The sequence below is a fragment of the Rana temporaria genome, chromosome 9 (assembly GCF_905171775.1).
Source record: "Rana temporaria chromosome 9, aRanTem1.1, whole genome shotgun sequence".
NCBI lineage: Eukaryota > Metazoa > Chordata > Amphibia > Anura > Ranidae > Rana > Rana temporaria.
Genome location: NC_053497.1, coordinates 50,492,583 through 50,510,618, shown reverse-complemented (window position 1 = coordinate 50,510,618; position 18,036 = coordinate 50,492,583). Strand labels below are relative to the sequence as shown.

At 43.2% G+C, this 18,036-nt stretch overlaps 1 long non-coding RNA gene and 1 pseudogene across 1 annotated transcript; one reads left to right on the top strand and one right to left on the bottom strand.

The window, feature by feature from the left end:
• The first annotated feature begins 3,830 nt into the window (after positions 1-3,830).
• On the top strand, positions 3,831-3,945 carry LOC120914704 (annotated as a pseudogene).
• A 3,574-nt stretch (positions 3,946-7,519) lies between these two features.
• On the bottom strand, positions 7,520-17,645 carry LOC120913475. The gene is made up of 4 exons (XR_005743520.1): positions 17,518-17,645; positions 13,979-13,990; positions 11,954-12,042; positions 7,520-7,888 (listed from the first exon to the last, which is right to left on the bottom strand). It is a non-coding gene; the product is annotated as an uncharacterized LOC120913475 (long non-coding RNA).
• Positions 17,646-18,036: the final 391 nt, after the last annotated feature.

The following is an 18,036-nucleotide window of genomic DNA, read 5'->3' as shown; positions in this document are numbered from 1 at the left end:
ATATAACTCCATTTGTCCTACCGTCTTAAAGATATCCTCAATTAGCGTGATCCCATTGTGCTAGGTCAACCGGCTTACAGAGGCGGTAGCCTGCTCACTAAGGCGTAGGGTTAGGTGATAGGTCCAGAGATCTAAGACCCAGTACTGTGAGGTCCCAAAGGCCCTCTCTATTCCCTTCCTGGAATACTAAATGATTATGGGATCCACCTCTGGAGTGAGCACCACCGTATTTGGTAATGGAAGGGTGAGTATTTCACCCTCAACTTGTCTGGTTAGCGTACCGATCGATCTCCGGGTCCAGCATTCGATCTATTGGATCACCTCAGGTAGAGGTGCCCAGTCACCGGAGTGTGGGTGGCCAATCACCTCCTGATCGAAAAATGGTACTCCACAAGAGTCCAATAAGGTTTTACCCTGGGACCTAGGGTTGGCGTCGTCATGGAGCGCCATGTGCCCACTGCTCACATAATCATCATCATTATCATCATCATTTTCATCCTCAGACTCAAAGGTGTTAGCCGCCTCGTACTCCGCGGACGACTCTGGAAGAGTCCACGAGGAGTCTGGCTCAGTCCGTCTAGCGGATCGCTGCCTCTGCATGTGCATCTCCCCGAGGCTCGGGGGTCGATTGGAGTCTGGGAAGGCAGTGGGTCGGCAGGCCCGGGAGGGTACTGCCTGGGGCATGTTATTTACTTCCCCTGCCGGGGAGTCCGTGGGTCGGCAGTCCTGGGAAGGTACTGCCTGGGGCATGTTATGTACTTCCCCTGCCGGGGAGTCAGAGGGTCGGCAGTCCTGGGAGGGTACTGCCTGGGGCATGTTATTTACTTCCCCTGTCGGGGAGTCAATGGGTCGGCAGTCCTGGGAGGGTACTGCCTGGGGCATGTTAATTACTTCCCCTGCCGGGGAGACGGAGGCCACATTAATGTGACGGTGCATACGGGACGCCATGCCCTACTCAGGGGCGTTATATCCTTGCCGGGAGATCCGGACATAGGGGTGCATGTGGGTTGGAACAACCGATGCCCTGGTAGTCTGGACGGACCTACTGACCAGCTCAGGAACCAGTGCAGCACTGAGGTAGGTAGGGCCTTCCAGGGCTGCGTGCACCACTTCAGTGGCACCAGTAGGGAGTAAAGGATCTGTCGCCAGCCACAGGAGAGGAGTCAGCTGTCTGCGGACAGCACAGCCGTGCAGCACAGGAAGATACGGAAGTTATGTACTATAACTTGTATAGTAATTTCTATAATTCATTCAATTATTGTTATAATTTGTTTATTTATATATATATATATATATATATATATATATATATATTCAATTATATATAAAGTATAGTTTATATTTTAAAATTTGTTTATTATATATATTTATTTATTTATTCAATCATATAGATTGTATAAATTATTTATAGACATTTATGTTCATTGATTTATTTATATTTATTTAATAAGTCAATAATTTATTCATTCGTATAATTATTTAAATTTATTATTTATTTACATGTATTAATATATTCATTATAGGTAGAATAGACTACAGGGGAATAAATTCCCAGAACAAGAACTGATGTTTAATGTAACTGAAGGTGAAGGAGTGACAGAAGCAGGGGAGGGGAGGAATTCCCCACCAGCTAGGTGTGAGTGACAGAAGTTAGATGAGGGGAGATATTCCCCACCACAAGGGGAGCTAGACGTGAGGCTCGGGGCCGTAGTCTCGCGAGACTACGGCCTAACGTGATTCGCATAGATCAGTGAGATCTACACAGAGTTCCAACCATACAGCCGCCCGCACCCTGGAGTGGCGGCAATGGGGAGAGACGGCCTAGCACACGGAGGATGGGGTCCCCAGGACAGGTCCGCAGCAATGGCGCCGTCGATTCGCGACAATAGCGCGATTGGTGCAGGGAGATCCTCACCGCCACGCCCCCCTCAGAGATGAGACGCTCTGAGGAGAAGGAGAAGAAGGGAGGTAGGAAAAAAGGCGCCGAGATGTTAAAATGGCGCCGTCCTACCTCCAGTCAGAAAAGGAGCAGTGTGCAGAGCGCACCGGGGGGAAACAAAAGAAGCAAAGCAGCGGTATATTGTAAAATAAAGAAGAAGCCCAATGACTGTAAGATGTACACATCAGAGGAAACCGCGTTCTCTACAAAACGGGTGGCACAGATAGCAAAGTGGGAAAATCATACAGCAAAAACTAAACGTTTATCATTTTAGAAATATCAGTTGTGCTTCATAAGACAGAAGGTTGATAGAACAACACACAGATGAAGGTCTGAGGGGATCAGAGGGTATATACAGATACAGGTGGAAGTTGAAGGGAATAGCGGAGGAGGGAAAAACCTCCGTAGCTGTAATAAAAGCCGGGGTGGGAGGGGGGGGGGATCCCCAGCACCCTGTGGAAAGACGATGTGACATTAGGATCTACACAAATTAAAAAGGCTGCTGATAACCAAATAACAAGCAAGCCTACATAAAAATTATAAACATAGAGTAATGTACTTATCTGAGTTCTGGCTATGAGCAGAAAGAAAGAGGAATAGGTTACCTCAGACAGTCCCTTATATAGGCTACGGTCTGGGAGGGGCTACACTGGCCCAGGGACTGCTGGGAAGGGTAGTTCTTTGAATTTTTTAAGTTACAATAAATGTTTACTGTATTTCTGCTATGGGCATTATTAAAGAAAGATAATGCATAAGATATGAGCCTCCTGTCTGATGTATAATCGCAATTTATTTTGTACACAGTACACAGTATGTTGATATGATACTCAACATTTGATTCTTAGCGCTGCATTGTTTCACTTTATTCATTCACACAGTTTTTGTAAAGATTGTAGTGCTGGCTGCTATTGTTTATTTATGTGTATAGCGCAGTATTTTTATAGTAATTAATTTTGTTTTTGGTTAAAAATAACAAACATGTTATACTTACCTGCTCTGTGCAGTGATTTGCACAAAGAAGCCCAGGTCCTCCACTTCTCGGGTCCCTGGCGCTCCTGGCCCCTCCTTCCTGCCGAGTGCCTCCACAGCAAGCAGCTTACCATGGGGGCACCCGAGCTGAACCTCCACTCTGTGTATCCATTCAGACATGGAGCTGTGGCTCAACTCTGCCCCCTCTCTCCTCATTGGTTCGCTGACTTTGATTGACAGCAGCAGGAGCCAATGGCCCCTGCTGCTGTGTCTTGGCCCCTCAGGAGGGAGGGTCCTGGACAGCCAACTTTTTTGTGCAACATTACTGCATCAAGGTGGGGCTTAGGTAAGTGTTAGAGGAGCTGGGGGGGCTGCCTTTAGAACCACTTTAAAGCTGAACTCTGGGCTAACAAACTTTCATTTAAATATGTTCCTCAGTAGCAACAAAGGATTTTAATCCAGCTTTGTTCACCAAATGTCTTTGTAAACTCAGTAATTATATTGGCACCATTACTGTATTGCACATAGTCAATAGCCTGGGCCTCAGTAAAAAACACTAGATTGCTGGCAGAAAACTACAGAAGAGGTGGAAACAAGACCAGTCACCCGACACAAGGACAGAGAGCTGCAGGGGCTGGTCCTTATTACAGGAAGCTCCTGTGCAGCGGTAAAGTTTAATGCTGAATTTCTGCATTGATCTAAACTATAAAAAAAACAAAGCTTACCAATATTTAAGTGACAATACGTTTTTTGCTTATACAGCTTTAAGGTCATTATGCCATTAGGGTCTTACAGTACTGTATTACATTTGCACATTACTTAACATGCAAACTGAATTATCATTATTATTTGTAGCATGCAAAATAAATGTGTTTCTAGTTCCACCTTGAAGATCAACTTCTGACAAAACTGTTGTTTTGAAAACATTTTTAATCTGCCTTTTAGCTAAGATCAAGTGTAGTATCTGTTCTTATCAGTTGCCAGAGGAGGCGCTGATGCTTCTCCCATGAGTGGGGAGAGGCAGATGCAAATCCAATGGTGTCATTGCATCTGGAAGGGCGGTTTTTGTAGGGATTATGCCTGTGCTGCCCGACAGATACTGGGGGCCAGCCAGTGATCGAGTCTGAGCCATCCAGAAGGGTGCTCCTAGTGAGGATGGGTGCTGCATTGGGTCTGGACTTGCCCGGGTCTTTTTCTGGCCTTCTGCATGGTGTCGGTGTGGGTGCTGTTCCTGTCAGCGTCTGGTGGAGGAGCTGGTGCCGCCTCGATGAGAAGAGGGGTGGTGCCATGCAAATCCACCGGGTTGATGGGGGCCTAAAAGGGTTAGTACTGGTAGAGGCAGTTCCCTGAGAAAACCTAGAAGGGCTCTCTATCTGAGGGTCACTTTGATTTATGGTACCATGTTTTTTTTTTCACCTGCCTCTTGGGCTGGGCCTTTTGGCTGGGACCTGAGTATTTTTTATTTGTATAGAACAATGGCCACCTTTTCACTCTCCTCTACTTCCTTCTCCCCTACTTTCTTTTATCCATACCTCTTTGTTTGTCACGTTTTTGTATTTTTTTGTTTGTACACGGTTTGTTGCACTGTGACTGGTAGGGTGTAGGTCCTTGGGCCTGCCCTGAAAGTCTTGGGAGGGGCTGGACATGCCTTCCGGCTTAGATTACCCTCTCTCATGGGGTCTCCCTTCAGGGGAGCCCCACTGAGTACTTGGGTGGGTCTGTTTCAGCAGACCCTCCAGAGAAAGAGGTACGTCTAGTTTAGGCCAGATGTAAAGTACCCTTGTCCCCATCTGGACCCTTATGCCCCGGGGGATTCAGGGCAAGGCCCTCTGATCAAGATAGCATAGTTTTATTGCACGTATTTATTAACAATCTTTTTTTGTTTTTTGGTTTAATCAGACTGATGATATTTTACATTTATTTCTTTACTTTCTTTTGTTTGTTTTGAATAAAGTAGGAAATGATTAAAACCTGTAAGGATTGTCCTTTTTCTTCTCTGTACTCTATTGGGAAGATTTCATTTCACTTTTTGTCCTGACAAAAACAAGTTGTGAAAGAAAAATCTCTCCAATGTAGGAGAAAATATCCCTCACATAGCTATCTATGGAACGGGTATCCTCATGGGGAAATGTTACCCTTTCTACTGTTGTAATTGTGGTAATCATAACATTTTGGATTTCTTAACACTCTCTATCACAAATGAAAGCAATATAGAGGGCATATTTCTCCAACAGGGATCAAAACCTGACCAGGGTTCTAACAATTTACTACTCTATGCATAGGTGAAAACCAGACACCTAGCCATCAACATTTATGCAGTATACGCAACATTGTAAGTATTACTGGTTTATACAATAAATAATTGAAATATAATTTAACAAATGCATTTTTGGAACATCTTACACTATTGCAAAAACACATATCCCAATGCAGAGCTGGACTGGGACAGAAATTTGGCCCTGGACTTCATCCAGACTGGCCCACTTTGACAGGTCTCTCCCATGGCGGCCGGACAACTCCCACACCCCCCCTCCCCCAGCCACCCACACCCCCTCTCCCCCTTCACTAGCCACTAGCCATTCTACATTATTAAAGTAAAACTGCTGGTACTAGTACTCTTTTAGGCAGTACCAGTGGGGAAGCTAGACATTATTTCACCTGGGGCAAAGAATCAGTTTGGTGCCCCCCTTATGGGACAAGATTAGGCAGAAGTGAGAAACTCCCAGGCCATAGCTGTTGAGTCAGCTGTCTGTCCCCTCTACCCATGCTCCCCTGTCATCCCCCCTGCTCCTCTGGTCCTCCTCCTGCTTATTTTTTCCCCCCAGGTGAGCGCTGCGGGAAGGGAGAGACAGAGGAGCGGAGTGGGCAGTCCGCTGTCACTGAAGCCAGCCCACTGAGCCATCGGCCCACTGGGAAACTCCCTGTAGTCCCAATGGCCAGTCCATCCCTGTCCCAATGTCAACAACCTAAAATGACCCATTAATAATAACCTCAAAACGCCCAAAGACAACAACCACATATCTTCCAGTGAAACCAATCAAAGATCCTCCTGTGACAACAACTTCAAATCATCCAACAACAACAAACTCAAATTGCCTAATGTCAATAACCTCAAATCTCCCAGTAGCAACATCACATCTCCCAGTGGCAACAACCTAAAATCTCACAGTGGCATCAACATCAAATTTGCCAATGTCAACAACCTAAAATCCCCCATTGATAACAACCTCAAATCTCCCAGTACCAAGAAACCAAATATCCTCCAGTGACAACAACCAAAAATACCCCCTGTGACAACAAAATTAAGTCCTCAGGTGACAATAGCCTCAAATTCCACAGTCATTGACAACAACCTTAAATCCTCCAGTGACAACAATCTCAAATACCCCAATTGCAATAACCTCAAAATTCCCAGTGGCAACAACTTGAAATCTCCCAATGACAAGAACCTCAAATCCCCCAATGACAACAAACAAAAATTCCCCAGTGACAACAAACAAAAATCTCTTATTGACAACAACCCCAATTCCACCAGGATGGGATTGGGGAAAATCCCACACAATTTGGGAATTCACCATAGGAACCGGAATGCACTGCCTTTGAACCTTGGTCAACTTGCTTGGAAGGGCAAATAAGGGGACACTGCAGAACGTGTAGCTACTGACAGGTCTGTTAATGTAGATGTAAAACCCTTACTAAATGCCATCTAGGTAGGTTATTTTTTTCACAGGTATTTTTTTAAAGTAGAAATTCTATGGTTGAAGACCTCACCCCTACCCTCAAAGTCAGTTCACTTTTGCAAGTGAAAAAGCTTTCACTGAAAAAAAGATAACAATTACTTACTTCGCCCCTAATTCAGATACTTCTGGGAGGTGCGGATTACATCACCATGTCTCACCTCTGCCTCCAAGGATAGCTAAGTGCTCAAAATGCAGCAAAAAAAGCATTCCAGCATTCCAGCCAATAGCAAGGGCATATTATCATGAGATCAGACTCTAGAATCTGGTTATAGATCATATCTAATGCCGCGTACACACGATCAGACATTCCGACAACAAAACCGTGGATTTTTTTCAGACGGAATGTTGGCTCAAACTTGTGTTGCATATACACGGTCACACAAATGTTGTCGGACATTCCGACCATCAAGATCGCGGTCACGTACAACACTATGATGAGCCGAGGAAAATAAAGTTCAATGATTCCGAGCATGAGTCAAATTAATTCCGAGCATGCGTAGGATTTTTGTGCGTCGGAAATTGCATACAGACGATCAAAAAATTTCCGACTTTTGTTGTCGGAAAAATTGAGAACCAGCTCTCAAACATTTGTCGTCGGAAATTCTGATCATGTGTACGTGGCATAAGAGTTTGGAAACACCATTTGGTTGAGTACATTGGAGGAGTAGTAGCCTGCCAAGATTCTTCTCTCATAAAAATAGCCAAAAGCACTGTGAACTTTGGAAATGTATGTCTTCATAGTGCTTTTAGATACAGAGAAGGAGGAGAGCATGTTCTAAAGTTCTTTTACTGCTCATTTGGAATATGTAAATACTTGAGTGGTGTGCATCATCTGGGCACAGGTTCATTGACTTGTGCAGTGTAAAGCAGATTCATTTTTAAAATATTTTATTAGATAGATTTTTGTTTTCCAGAAATAAATACAAATACATTTCTCGTGGCTAAAGAGTTTCTTTATAAAACATCAGGCACAGTCGATTCGTTTAGAGCCAAGATGGAACAAACATTGTGTAACCACCCAGCAGTCAACTACAAAAAAATAAATATGAATTCTTTAACAGAGGAAGCGATTTGGTTGCAGGATGCTGTTGGAGCTTCAGGGGCAACACTGATAGCAAATCTGTTAATATTTCTGTCAGGAAGCCAGCTTTTCCTAGGTGGGCACATGTAAATGAGGTCTGAAAGTTGGAGGTCCATTTCTTTCATATGGTCGTCAATTAGAACGTGAGAAGAGTATCATCTAAATACAAACAAAAAAGAAAGCAAGTTGGTTAAAAATACTACATGAATGGCCATTATGAAAAAGAAAACAAGGTTCTTTGCTCACTTTCTAAAGTCCCAACCCCATTATACATATTCCATCTATCTTCTGGCTGATGATGTCCTGAGGTCCTTGTTCTTCTCCTCTGTTGTCAGTAGTGGGTGGTCCTGACCACTGCATAGAAAGCTACATTGTGGAGTGAGAATGCTGTTCTTTGCAGGATTCCACCGAAAGCCCAGGCCAATGTGATTATACACTCCCATGGGGTGTGTTTTTAAAGGCCGTAAAGGGGCTGCAAAGGTTTGTTTTTTATTTTCTAAATAGATTCTGTAGCACCCCCTTACTTTCAGTATGGGCGCTATGCCAAAGTTAATGGGGAATGGGAGGGTTAGTTTACTCCCATTCACAATTTGTGGAAATTTGGGTTGTTGCCAATTTCAGAATTTGTCCTGTAGGTCAGTCTGCGCTCCAGGGGTGCGTTATCACCCCTGGGCGGCAGTTGGCGCTAGAGGGGTTCTGACAGACCCACTTTCTCCAGCAGCCAATCAGAGGAGTTCTGCCCTCGTTGGGCATGCTGGGGGAGATATATCTGTGACAACCGCCATTGGGCTCTGTTCTGTGCGGGGCCCAAGTTCCAGGTGCGGTATCCACCTTCAGGGTACGCGCATCCATGGGCCCCGCCACCGTGGCCTGCTTTAATGAGGTTGTGCACCATGCGGAGCCTCGCCCTAACATTAAGAGGGGCCCCAGCGACTTGCTGGGTCCCTACCTTCTGCTGAGAGGATCCTAGGCTGGGAGCTGTGCGATGGGGGATCGGCCCGTGGAGAACCTAGAACTAGAGGTTGCCTAGGCGGCCTGGACGAACCATCGGGGATCTGGTCACCACGATGCATGACAGGTATGCTAAGCTGTCAGTTGGTGACACAAATCTGAATTTACTGGGAGGATTCACTCATCCTGTTCTCACATATCTCAAGTTGACAAAGCCTGTATTAGAGGCTCTGAGTCAGGCCGGTAGTAGAGGTCTGTTCCTCCCAGTGATCTTTAAGTGGCGCTCCGGCTGCCAGGCCTGTGATAGTCGCCTGTCCAGGGGCACTTTACCCACCCTTTACCCACCCTGATCGGGGTGGCGACAAACTGAGTTACACTATTGCTAAGAGCAGGCTTGCTCTTTTTCATATCCAAGGCCTGATACCAAAGTTCCTATGCTCATCAACCTTTCTCTATTGTGTGCCATGTTGATGTTGGCCATGTTGGGCCTTGGAATAAAGCATTAAAAACTCATTTTGTGTCTGGACACTTGCTCTTCATCTACACTCTCGGATGTCACCCCTAGACCAAGCCAAGAAGGTAACTCAATATGCCGATCCCAAACTAATCAGCGGCTACTCCGGGGGTGGGCGCTACAGTTCCTTTAAGCTAGTGCATTGTTGGTTCACTTACCTTTTCCTTCGATTTCCCTTCTAAATGTTTGTTCTCTTTGTCCGAATTTCTCACTTCCTGTTCCTCCTCAGTAAGCTGTTCTGGCTGACTAACCCCCAGCCAGAACTGTTCGGATGATGGGGGCAAGCTTACTGAGGAGGAACAGGAAGTGAGAAATTCAGACAAAGAAAAAAAACATTTAGAAGCGAAATCGAAGGAAAAGGTAAGTGAACCAACAATGCACTAGCTTAAAGGAACCCATTTAGAAAAAAAAATGAACCTGTACAACCCCTTTAAGGCTTTTAAAAACACATCCCATGGGAGTGTACAATCACATTGAAAAGAACAGCATTCTCACTCCACAATGTACTGTTCTATACAGCTGCCAGGACCGCTACAACCCCTTTAACTCAAGAGAAGTGGGTTGAATGACAATGAGCATCATCCAACCAGGAAGAGGACTTGCAGCTTGCAGAGGATATAGAGGGCTGTGCTTAAGAGGGTAAGATGTACTTTACTTGTTTTCTCTTAACTGGAAGGGGTACAAAGGAGATTGAGCAAAGCAAAAAAAAAACATGTAGCTGTGTTTCAATATTCACATAATACTACATTGGCAATCTTTCTTCGATAGATAATGAGCAATATAAATACTTAGAAAATGCTGTTTCTGACTCTCCACTGCTGCACGCACAGAAAAGCCTAGGCATTTACACTTATGATCCCTGCTGAAGGAAATGATCAGGATTCTTACTGCCTGATCATTCTCTTTGTCAGACATCATGTAACCAAAGGACTAACCTTTGGTTACATGAGCAGCACAGGACAGAGTATGGAGTGGCATTTTCTCCAAGAAATATACTGTAAGTATTCCAGACCTTCTACAAGGTTATTTAGCTAACTAAGAATTAGAATTATAGTGAACCTATACGCAAAGTGTATCTATGGTCAAAATGTTTAAATATATTAATTTCCACTGTATTTCATGTATTTCTAATCTGATAACAGTCTTGAAGTTTGTAAACTTACTTTGTGAAGAACCCTACACATTTCCTTGTTATTGAATTCTGTGACATGTGTTCACTAGGCCTTGGAGTAGGCACTGATGTGTCACACATTTCACAGAGCCTGCCTTCTGAACTACAGAGGTGATGAGAGGAGGCGTTTTAGGAGGTGTAGTCAGCACAGGAATTACTGCTTGCAGGCAGCTAGGTACCGTGGGATATATAGTTCTTAACAGGTGCGGCCCATCCATTAGGGACCACGGGTGCCGCCCTCTCGTTCCACACCACCCCCTATATGGTTAATGGATAGATTCATGCATCTGTTACCCGTTTCCCGATTGGCTGAAAGGTCAGGCGATCCTATTGGATGCCTAGGAGAAGGGGAGGAGACGCATAGCAGAAGCCCCGGTGATCTCAGAAGAGAAGAGGATACAGGAGATGCTGCTAGATGCCCGCCGAAGCCTATCCCCCTGCTTGATGTGCCCACCGATATGCCCGCCGATCCCCGATGTGCCCACCAATCCCTGATCTGCCTGCCGATCCCCGCCACTGATGGGGTAAGTGCCGGTGGACCGGCAGACAGCGGGGGGGCCTTGAGGTGGTTGTTTGCTAAAAAAAACACCAGCTGCCACTGGTTCTTAGAAATCAAAGAAAACAGCAGAGGAGAAGCTGCAAAGCATTAAGGGGAACCACAACGTTATAGAAAGAGATAACCAGCAAACAAGCAGTACTGACACCAGAAAAGGAGATTTTTCAAGTAAGCTTATATTGGATTGACAACAAAAACTATTGTTGATATTGCTTTTGCAATGCTGATGATAAAATGAAAAAGTATGCTGTGACCATAGATCTCCTTTTACAGAGATTTATGTTAATATTAACCTATAGGTCCACTATAATACAGTAGTGTTGAAAGACTATTACCTATCACTGAAGATCCCATCCACCTCTGGAGACTCCTAATTGTAGTGCCTGTGTGGAGACAAAGCAAACCTATGGAGCTTTACACCCAATAATATGTCTGCCAGCCTTTTGCACTGCATTGGAGACTCCGCTCAGACAGCTAACATCCATTGTGACAGATTCCCTTTAGGCTCCTTTCACATGGGCGTTCGGCCAGATCCACCTGTCAGTTTTTCAGGCAGACCTGGTCAGAAGGTCCATTGAGCCAAAATCTTTTTGTAGATTTTCCATGGATCGATTTGCTTCCCTGTTATGTTTTTTTTTGCTGTTTGTGTCCCCACTGGGAAGAATCTGAGTAATTGTGGTAACCATTATGGCAAGGACGGAGAGTGAGGGGAGTTCTAAATTTCTAAGTTATCATCAGAACAGGAATCGAATCTTCCAATGTGTACATTACGCTTCCCTCAATTTCCAGAGATTTCCTTTCATTCCATGGGACAGGAAATAAAGGTAAATCTCATTAATGGGACACAGGTAAAAGGGTTTTAACCCTTCCCTGCTCTATCCAGAAATAACAGTTAAGTTTTGGCTTTAGGTATACTTAAACTTTCAGGTAATAAGATGCTTTAGATAGGAATTCTAAGAATTCCATAGGTAGAGTGGACAAGACTTTCAATAAACAGATGGGCATTAGGTGTAACAATGTGAATTTACTTACCGATCCTAAGAAGAACAAGAGCCCCAAGCCACAGATAACAGCACTCATAACAAGAATTCCGATTTCAGCCTGAGTCATAGGGAACTCATCTGGAGAACGTTAAAAATATATTTAAATGGTACATACAGTATATTGATATACTATGTTAAGATGAAGCTTTCACTGCACTTCACTGAGATCTAATTTCCCATAATTTTCTGTCCTGGTGGCAATAGAATCTCTTCTCAGATTCTCTGCTCTGGCTACTCAGTTCAGACATACCTTGTAGGTGGCACTCCTCTGGTAGAATCAAACTGTGAGGCCCCGTACACACGACCGAGTTTCTTGGCAGAATTCAGCCAGAAACTCGATCGGAGCCGCATTCTGCCGAGAAACCCGGTGGTGTGTACACTTTTGGCCGAGGAAGCCGACGAGGATCTCGTCGGGCCAAATAGAGAACATGTTCTCTATTTCCTCGTTAGTCAATGAGGAAACTTGGCTCGCCGAGATCCTCGGCGGCTTCACAAGGAACTCGACGAGCAAAATGATGTGTTTTGCCCGTCGAGTTCCTCGGACGTGTGTACAAGGCTTGAAGGGCAGGAGAGGCAGACATACCTTATGGGCAGACTGTGAAGCAGCACAAGGGTCTGCTGGGATTTGGGGCTCATTTACACTTCCCTTTCTCTATCACATAGACCTACACATTGCTCATTTAAAGTGCAGGTGGGAAGCAATGGGTATTCTTCATTATTCTGTAACTATGCTCCAGGATAGGGATATTTATTGGGTTGGCTACTGGACACCTCATTTACTTTTTGCCTGAATGGGACATACATTTCATATTTCTTCTTGTCTATGGCAGGAGGTCTCCAAACTTTTTAAACAAAGGGCCAGTTTACTGTCTTCCAGGCTTTAGGGGGGCCGGACTGTGACTAGTGTGGGTAAAGAATTTCCCAGCATTAGTGGGAGTAAACACTTTAGGCTTTAGCAGGAGGAATAGTGCCCCATGGTTGGTATCAATGGCAGGCATAGTGCCCCATAGTTGGTATCAATGGCAGGCATAGTGCCCCATAGTTGGTATCAATGGCAGGCATAGTGCCCCATAGTTGGTATCAATAGCAGGCATAGTGCCCCATAGTTGGTATCAATGGCAGGCATAGTGCCCCATAGTTGGTATCAATGGGAGGCATAGTACCCCATGGCTGGTATCAATGGGTGGAATATTGCCCTGTGGTCAGTGTCTATGGCAGGTGGAGTGCCCTATGGTTGGTATCAATGGGAAGAATATTGCCCCGTGGTTGGTATCAATGGCTCGAATAGTACCCCATGGTTGGTATCAATAGGAGAAATAGTGCCCCATCAGCAATGTCATTGCGAGGAATAGTGTCCCATCATTGGGTCTTAGTAGGAGAAACAGTGCCTCATCAATCGTGTCAGTGGGAGGAATAGTACCCCATTAATGGTGTCAGTGGGAGAAATGGTGCCTCATCATTGGTGTCAGTTGGAGCAATAATGTCCCAAGGGCCAGATAGAGGCAAGGAAAGTGCCGCATCTGGCCCCCGGGCCACAGTTTGGAGACCACTGGTCTATGGTATTAGGCAAAGCTACAAAGGAGATTTTTGGTAGCTCAACCATGCTAATCAAATCACTAGCTCTGTCGGGATTTTGGTTCTTTATCTTCCCTGGGAAGATTTCACATCACTTCCTGCCCCGGTAACACACCAGAAAGTAAAGAAGTCTCCATAACATGGGCAAAGTCAGCAACAATCCAGACAGAGGTCCTAACCATTCCCCATTCTACTAGTCAAAGTTCCTTTATTGGGTGAACATTGATGCGATGCCCCTAACTTCTGTCTTGGTGACACCACAGGAAGTGAAGAGGGAAATTCACCAATGCGGAAACAGGCAGTAATAAAAACCCAAATGAAGTTCTACCCTTCTATCTAAACCTAAAACATTTTTTTTTTTTGGACAAATGTTCTACTTTAATTATCCCCTTTTGCCCCACATTCTATTGAGAGTCAAAATATTTTTAAATATACTTACCAGCAGCAAGAGCTGTTAGAAAGAAAACAAATTATATCATTAATAATCAAATCTATACAGACTGATAGCTGCATTACCAGCAATAATTATGTACTTTAACAGGAATATTATAAAATATGAAACATATTTTCATGGAAACAAATCTTTTTTATCACTTGAGACACCAGGCCTCTTGTTTCCTAAATTTATTTGAGACCCTGAGCATTTTTTTATTTTTTTATTTCAAGAATGTCTTGGTTCTGCACATTATACCATTTAGAATTTATAGTCTACCCCTAAGGTATTATACAACTTTTTTGGGGGACACTTTAGGAGAGCTTTATTCCTTTTTTTGACACTACATTGCAACACACACACATATATATATATATATATATATATATATATATATATATATATATATATATATATTGGTTAACATGTGGTTACACCTCTTTAGTATTGCATATGCTGAATATATAGAAGCCATATAGGACCTGAGAACAGACGTATCTCGATTTCTACTGCAGGCAAGTGATTAAAAGGGCAGGGATGCCTGAAGTTTCTTGATTATTCTTTAATAGGAGCAAATAATTAGCTCTCTGTGCTGTAACACCCTGTAACACCCTTGCATATATATATATATATATATATATATATATATATATATATATATATATATATATACACACATACACACACAGGTATATATATTAAGACCTGATCCAGACTGCCTCATGCAGCTGTTCAGCAGCAGATCACTTCTAACAATGATCTATTGCTGACTGCAATCAGGTCAGCAATAGATAACTATAGCAGTAATCTGCTGCTGTAGGGAGGAGCTGGGAAGAGCAGCAACAGCTCTGTCCGAGCTTCTTCCTTGACAGACTACACCATCATAACTCCTAACGTTCCCTGATTTCGAGGGACTGTCCCTGATTTGGAGCAATGTTCATCTGTCATTTGTCCCTCATTTTGGTCTGATCTATATAGTTGTATATAAAACGCACTTTTTATCTTTGAAAAAGTGTCTCCCAGTGCTAAACCTTTCATCTGATTTCTGAATGGCTGCTTTTGTAAATACCAAAAGCCAATATAAGGAATAGTAGTGGTAAAGTAGTGCTAAATTAACCAATATTGTTTTTTGTCCAATTCTCCTTTTAGGGGGCGTGGCATGCCTGACTACTTTTGCTGATAGGTGTCCCTCATTCCCATCTCAAAAACTCATTGCAGAAGCACTGTATTTACATTTGTTTCTACAGTGTGCTTCTATGGAGTAATGTGTGAAAACATTGGAAGCATAGGAGCAGATTGTTTCAGCTGCTGGGCTTGGTATGGGACCATGGCTGTCACTAACAGCCGTTCTGGTGGCAGTACCTTTGGGAGCCCCCAGAAGCCACTATGTCTGGACACCATTTTAAAATGGCTCTGTCCCTGTAATACTTTACTTGTTTAACAAAGCAGTCTGTCAGGTTTATCACAAATGCAGATGAAAGGTATTGAGCAACAGAATAGTTCTTATGGTTATATGATACAAAATACTGAATTTTCAGCATATATTAATTAATAAATCTGTTAAAATATTTCTATACTTTGGCTTAGCAAACATTAATAGAAGGATGACACTAAGCAGTGAGGACATAAAAGAATACAACGTATAAATCAAAGTGTATCTATGGTCAAACCTTTATTACGATAATATAAGCTGGTGACACTGTGTAAAATTTACCGTCTGATAAATATATTGCTTCAGACAGAACAACAAGGAATAAGGAATTCCTGCCTGGGACTTCCCCCTCTGACACAGACACCAGGTATAATCAAACTGAGGATGGTCTTGTGGGTGAAACGTGTTAGAGGAGGTCACAGGTGGGATTGATTTACTAAAACTGAAGAGTGCAAAATCTGGTGCAGCTGTGCAAAAAAAAAACAATCAGCTTCCAGTTTTTTTTTTTTTTTGTCAAAGCTTAATTGAACAAGCTGGCGTTAGAGGCTGGGTTCACACTTATGCAATGCCAGACACACGCATTGCTGTGCACATCACATGCGATGTCTGTGCGATGCAAATCCAGCCATACAGTTTGTATGGCTGAAACCGCAATGCATTCGCACACAAATGGTGCAGGACCCGTTTTTTTGGTCTGCACTGGAATCGGACCGCATGCCATCCGATTCCACAGTTTGCCCTGAATTCTTTGAACCTTTGTGGTGGTTTCATTAACTTTACATTACAAGAAATGAGGATAAAGGAGTGCCCGGTGATCAGAGGTAAGTAATTTGTATTTTATTTGAAGTTTCAGCACTAAAAAGAGGCCAACGCGTTTCCGGGGACAAAAGACTCCCGCTAGCAAAAATAGTTGTGGGATAATCCTAATGAAGGGTGGCTTTGACACATGGATCTGGACTGTTAGAAATCCTCAGTGCTGACACACAGCCAGCGCTAAGGACTTCTAACAGTCCAGATCCATGTGCCAAAGGCACCCTTCAACAGGATCATCCCACAACAGTTTTTGCTATTTTGACACCCGCAGCAGTTTGCAGATGTCAGTCTGGACCACCTGTGATTCAGATTAATGCGGGAATCCTCACAGGACTCGTGCTGGTTCTTACATCGCACCAGTGTGAACCGAGACTGAAGCTAATTGGCTACCACGCAAATTTACACCAGATTTTACAATCCCCAATTTTAGTAATGCAACCACCTTGTCTGCTTGTCTGGAGCCATAAAGTTATCAGAGTTTAACGTTTACGGAGAAGTTACAGTTTACTTCCTCTTGTATCAATTGGTTTTCTGGGGCACAAGACAATCCCCTGGCTTGAGTTTGGTTCCCAGTCTCCTCTGAGGGTTATGGGTTATGAGCTTGGCCGCAGAAAAGCAAATTTTTTCTTATTTTTTTTTAGTATTTTGGATAATGAACGGAATTGTTAAAACCCCTTTTGGTCTATTTTTTGTTGTCTGTGTCCTGTTGGGTACTTCTTGTCTTGGAGATGCAACAGGAAGTGAGAAAAAATACCTCCAAACTATACATTTATTTTTAGTCAGTTGTCACCAAAACCAGTTTGCCCATCAGAAGATTTGCCTTCTCTTCCAATTTAGGTGACAACTTTACTTTCTGTCACAGTGAAAGTAGAACCAATAAACTCGAAGAATCTGCCCAGTGGGGACACAGACAGCAATATAAACCTTTTTCCAACACTACAGCATTCTAACTAAAAAAATGGCTAGAGATACACATAAAACAGAAACATGATACATTATTAACAGTGAACATCCTTCCTGAGAATATACAGAATTCCCATACCTGTCAGTAATAACTACAAAAAACAACAACATTGGCAGCATGGCAGGCCAATGGTTGGAGAATAATATTGTAAAGTTACGTAAATTACAAACGTATATGTAATAGTAATCCAAATGTCATAATTAAACTTTTAGTGTTCACAAATGGTTTGACCCCACACATCCAAACCAAGTTTAACCTCTTAGACACTAACTGGAGTTTTCCTAACACAACTCATATATGTACAAAATAATAAATGCTGAGGATGGACACACTCACCATTCTGTGCCAGTAAGGAAACGAGAAACAGCAGGAACAAACCACGAGCTATAATTTTACAATTCATTGTGACTGACAATGAAATGCCAGATTGGGTGTATTCATATATATAACTGGCAGAACAAGCTGGGTAATATATACCTGCTGGTACAAGGAGGGTTCAGTATTATCTCCACCTCCTCTTCTCCATATTTCTCCTGTTTATGTATAGGGTTACATCACTCACTACAAGGAATCTCAAATCCATTAAGGCTGAGATGGCATTCCAAACTGTGTTCTATATTTAGTAACTATGAGCTAATTCTAAATTCATTAAGTTTCTGTTTGTGATTTTATAACATAGATATGTGACTATCTATCTATCTATCTATCTATCTATCTATCTATCTATCTATCTATCTATCTATCTATCTATCTATCTATCTATCTATCATCACCATCATCTAACACAAAAGGATTGAGTCACTAAAGGCAAATAGGCTGTTCATTTTGCAAGGAATCCTTGCTAAATCCTAGTGC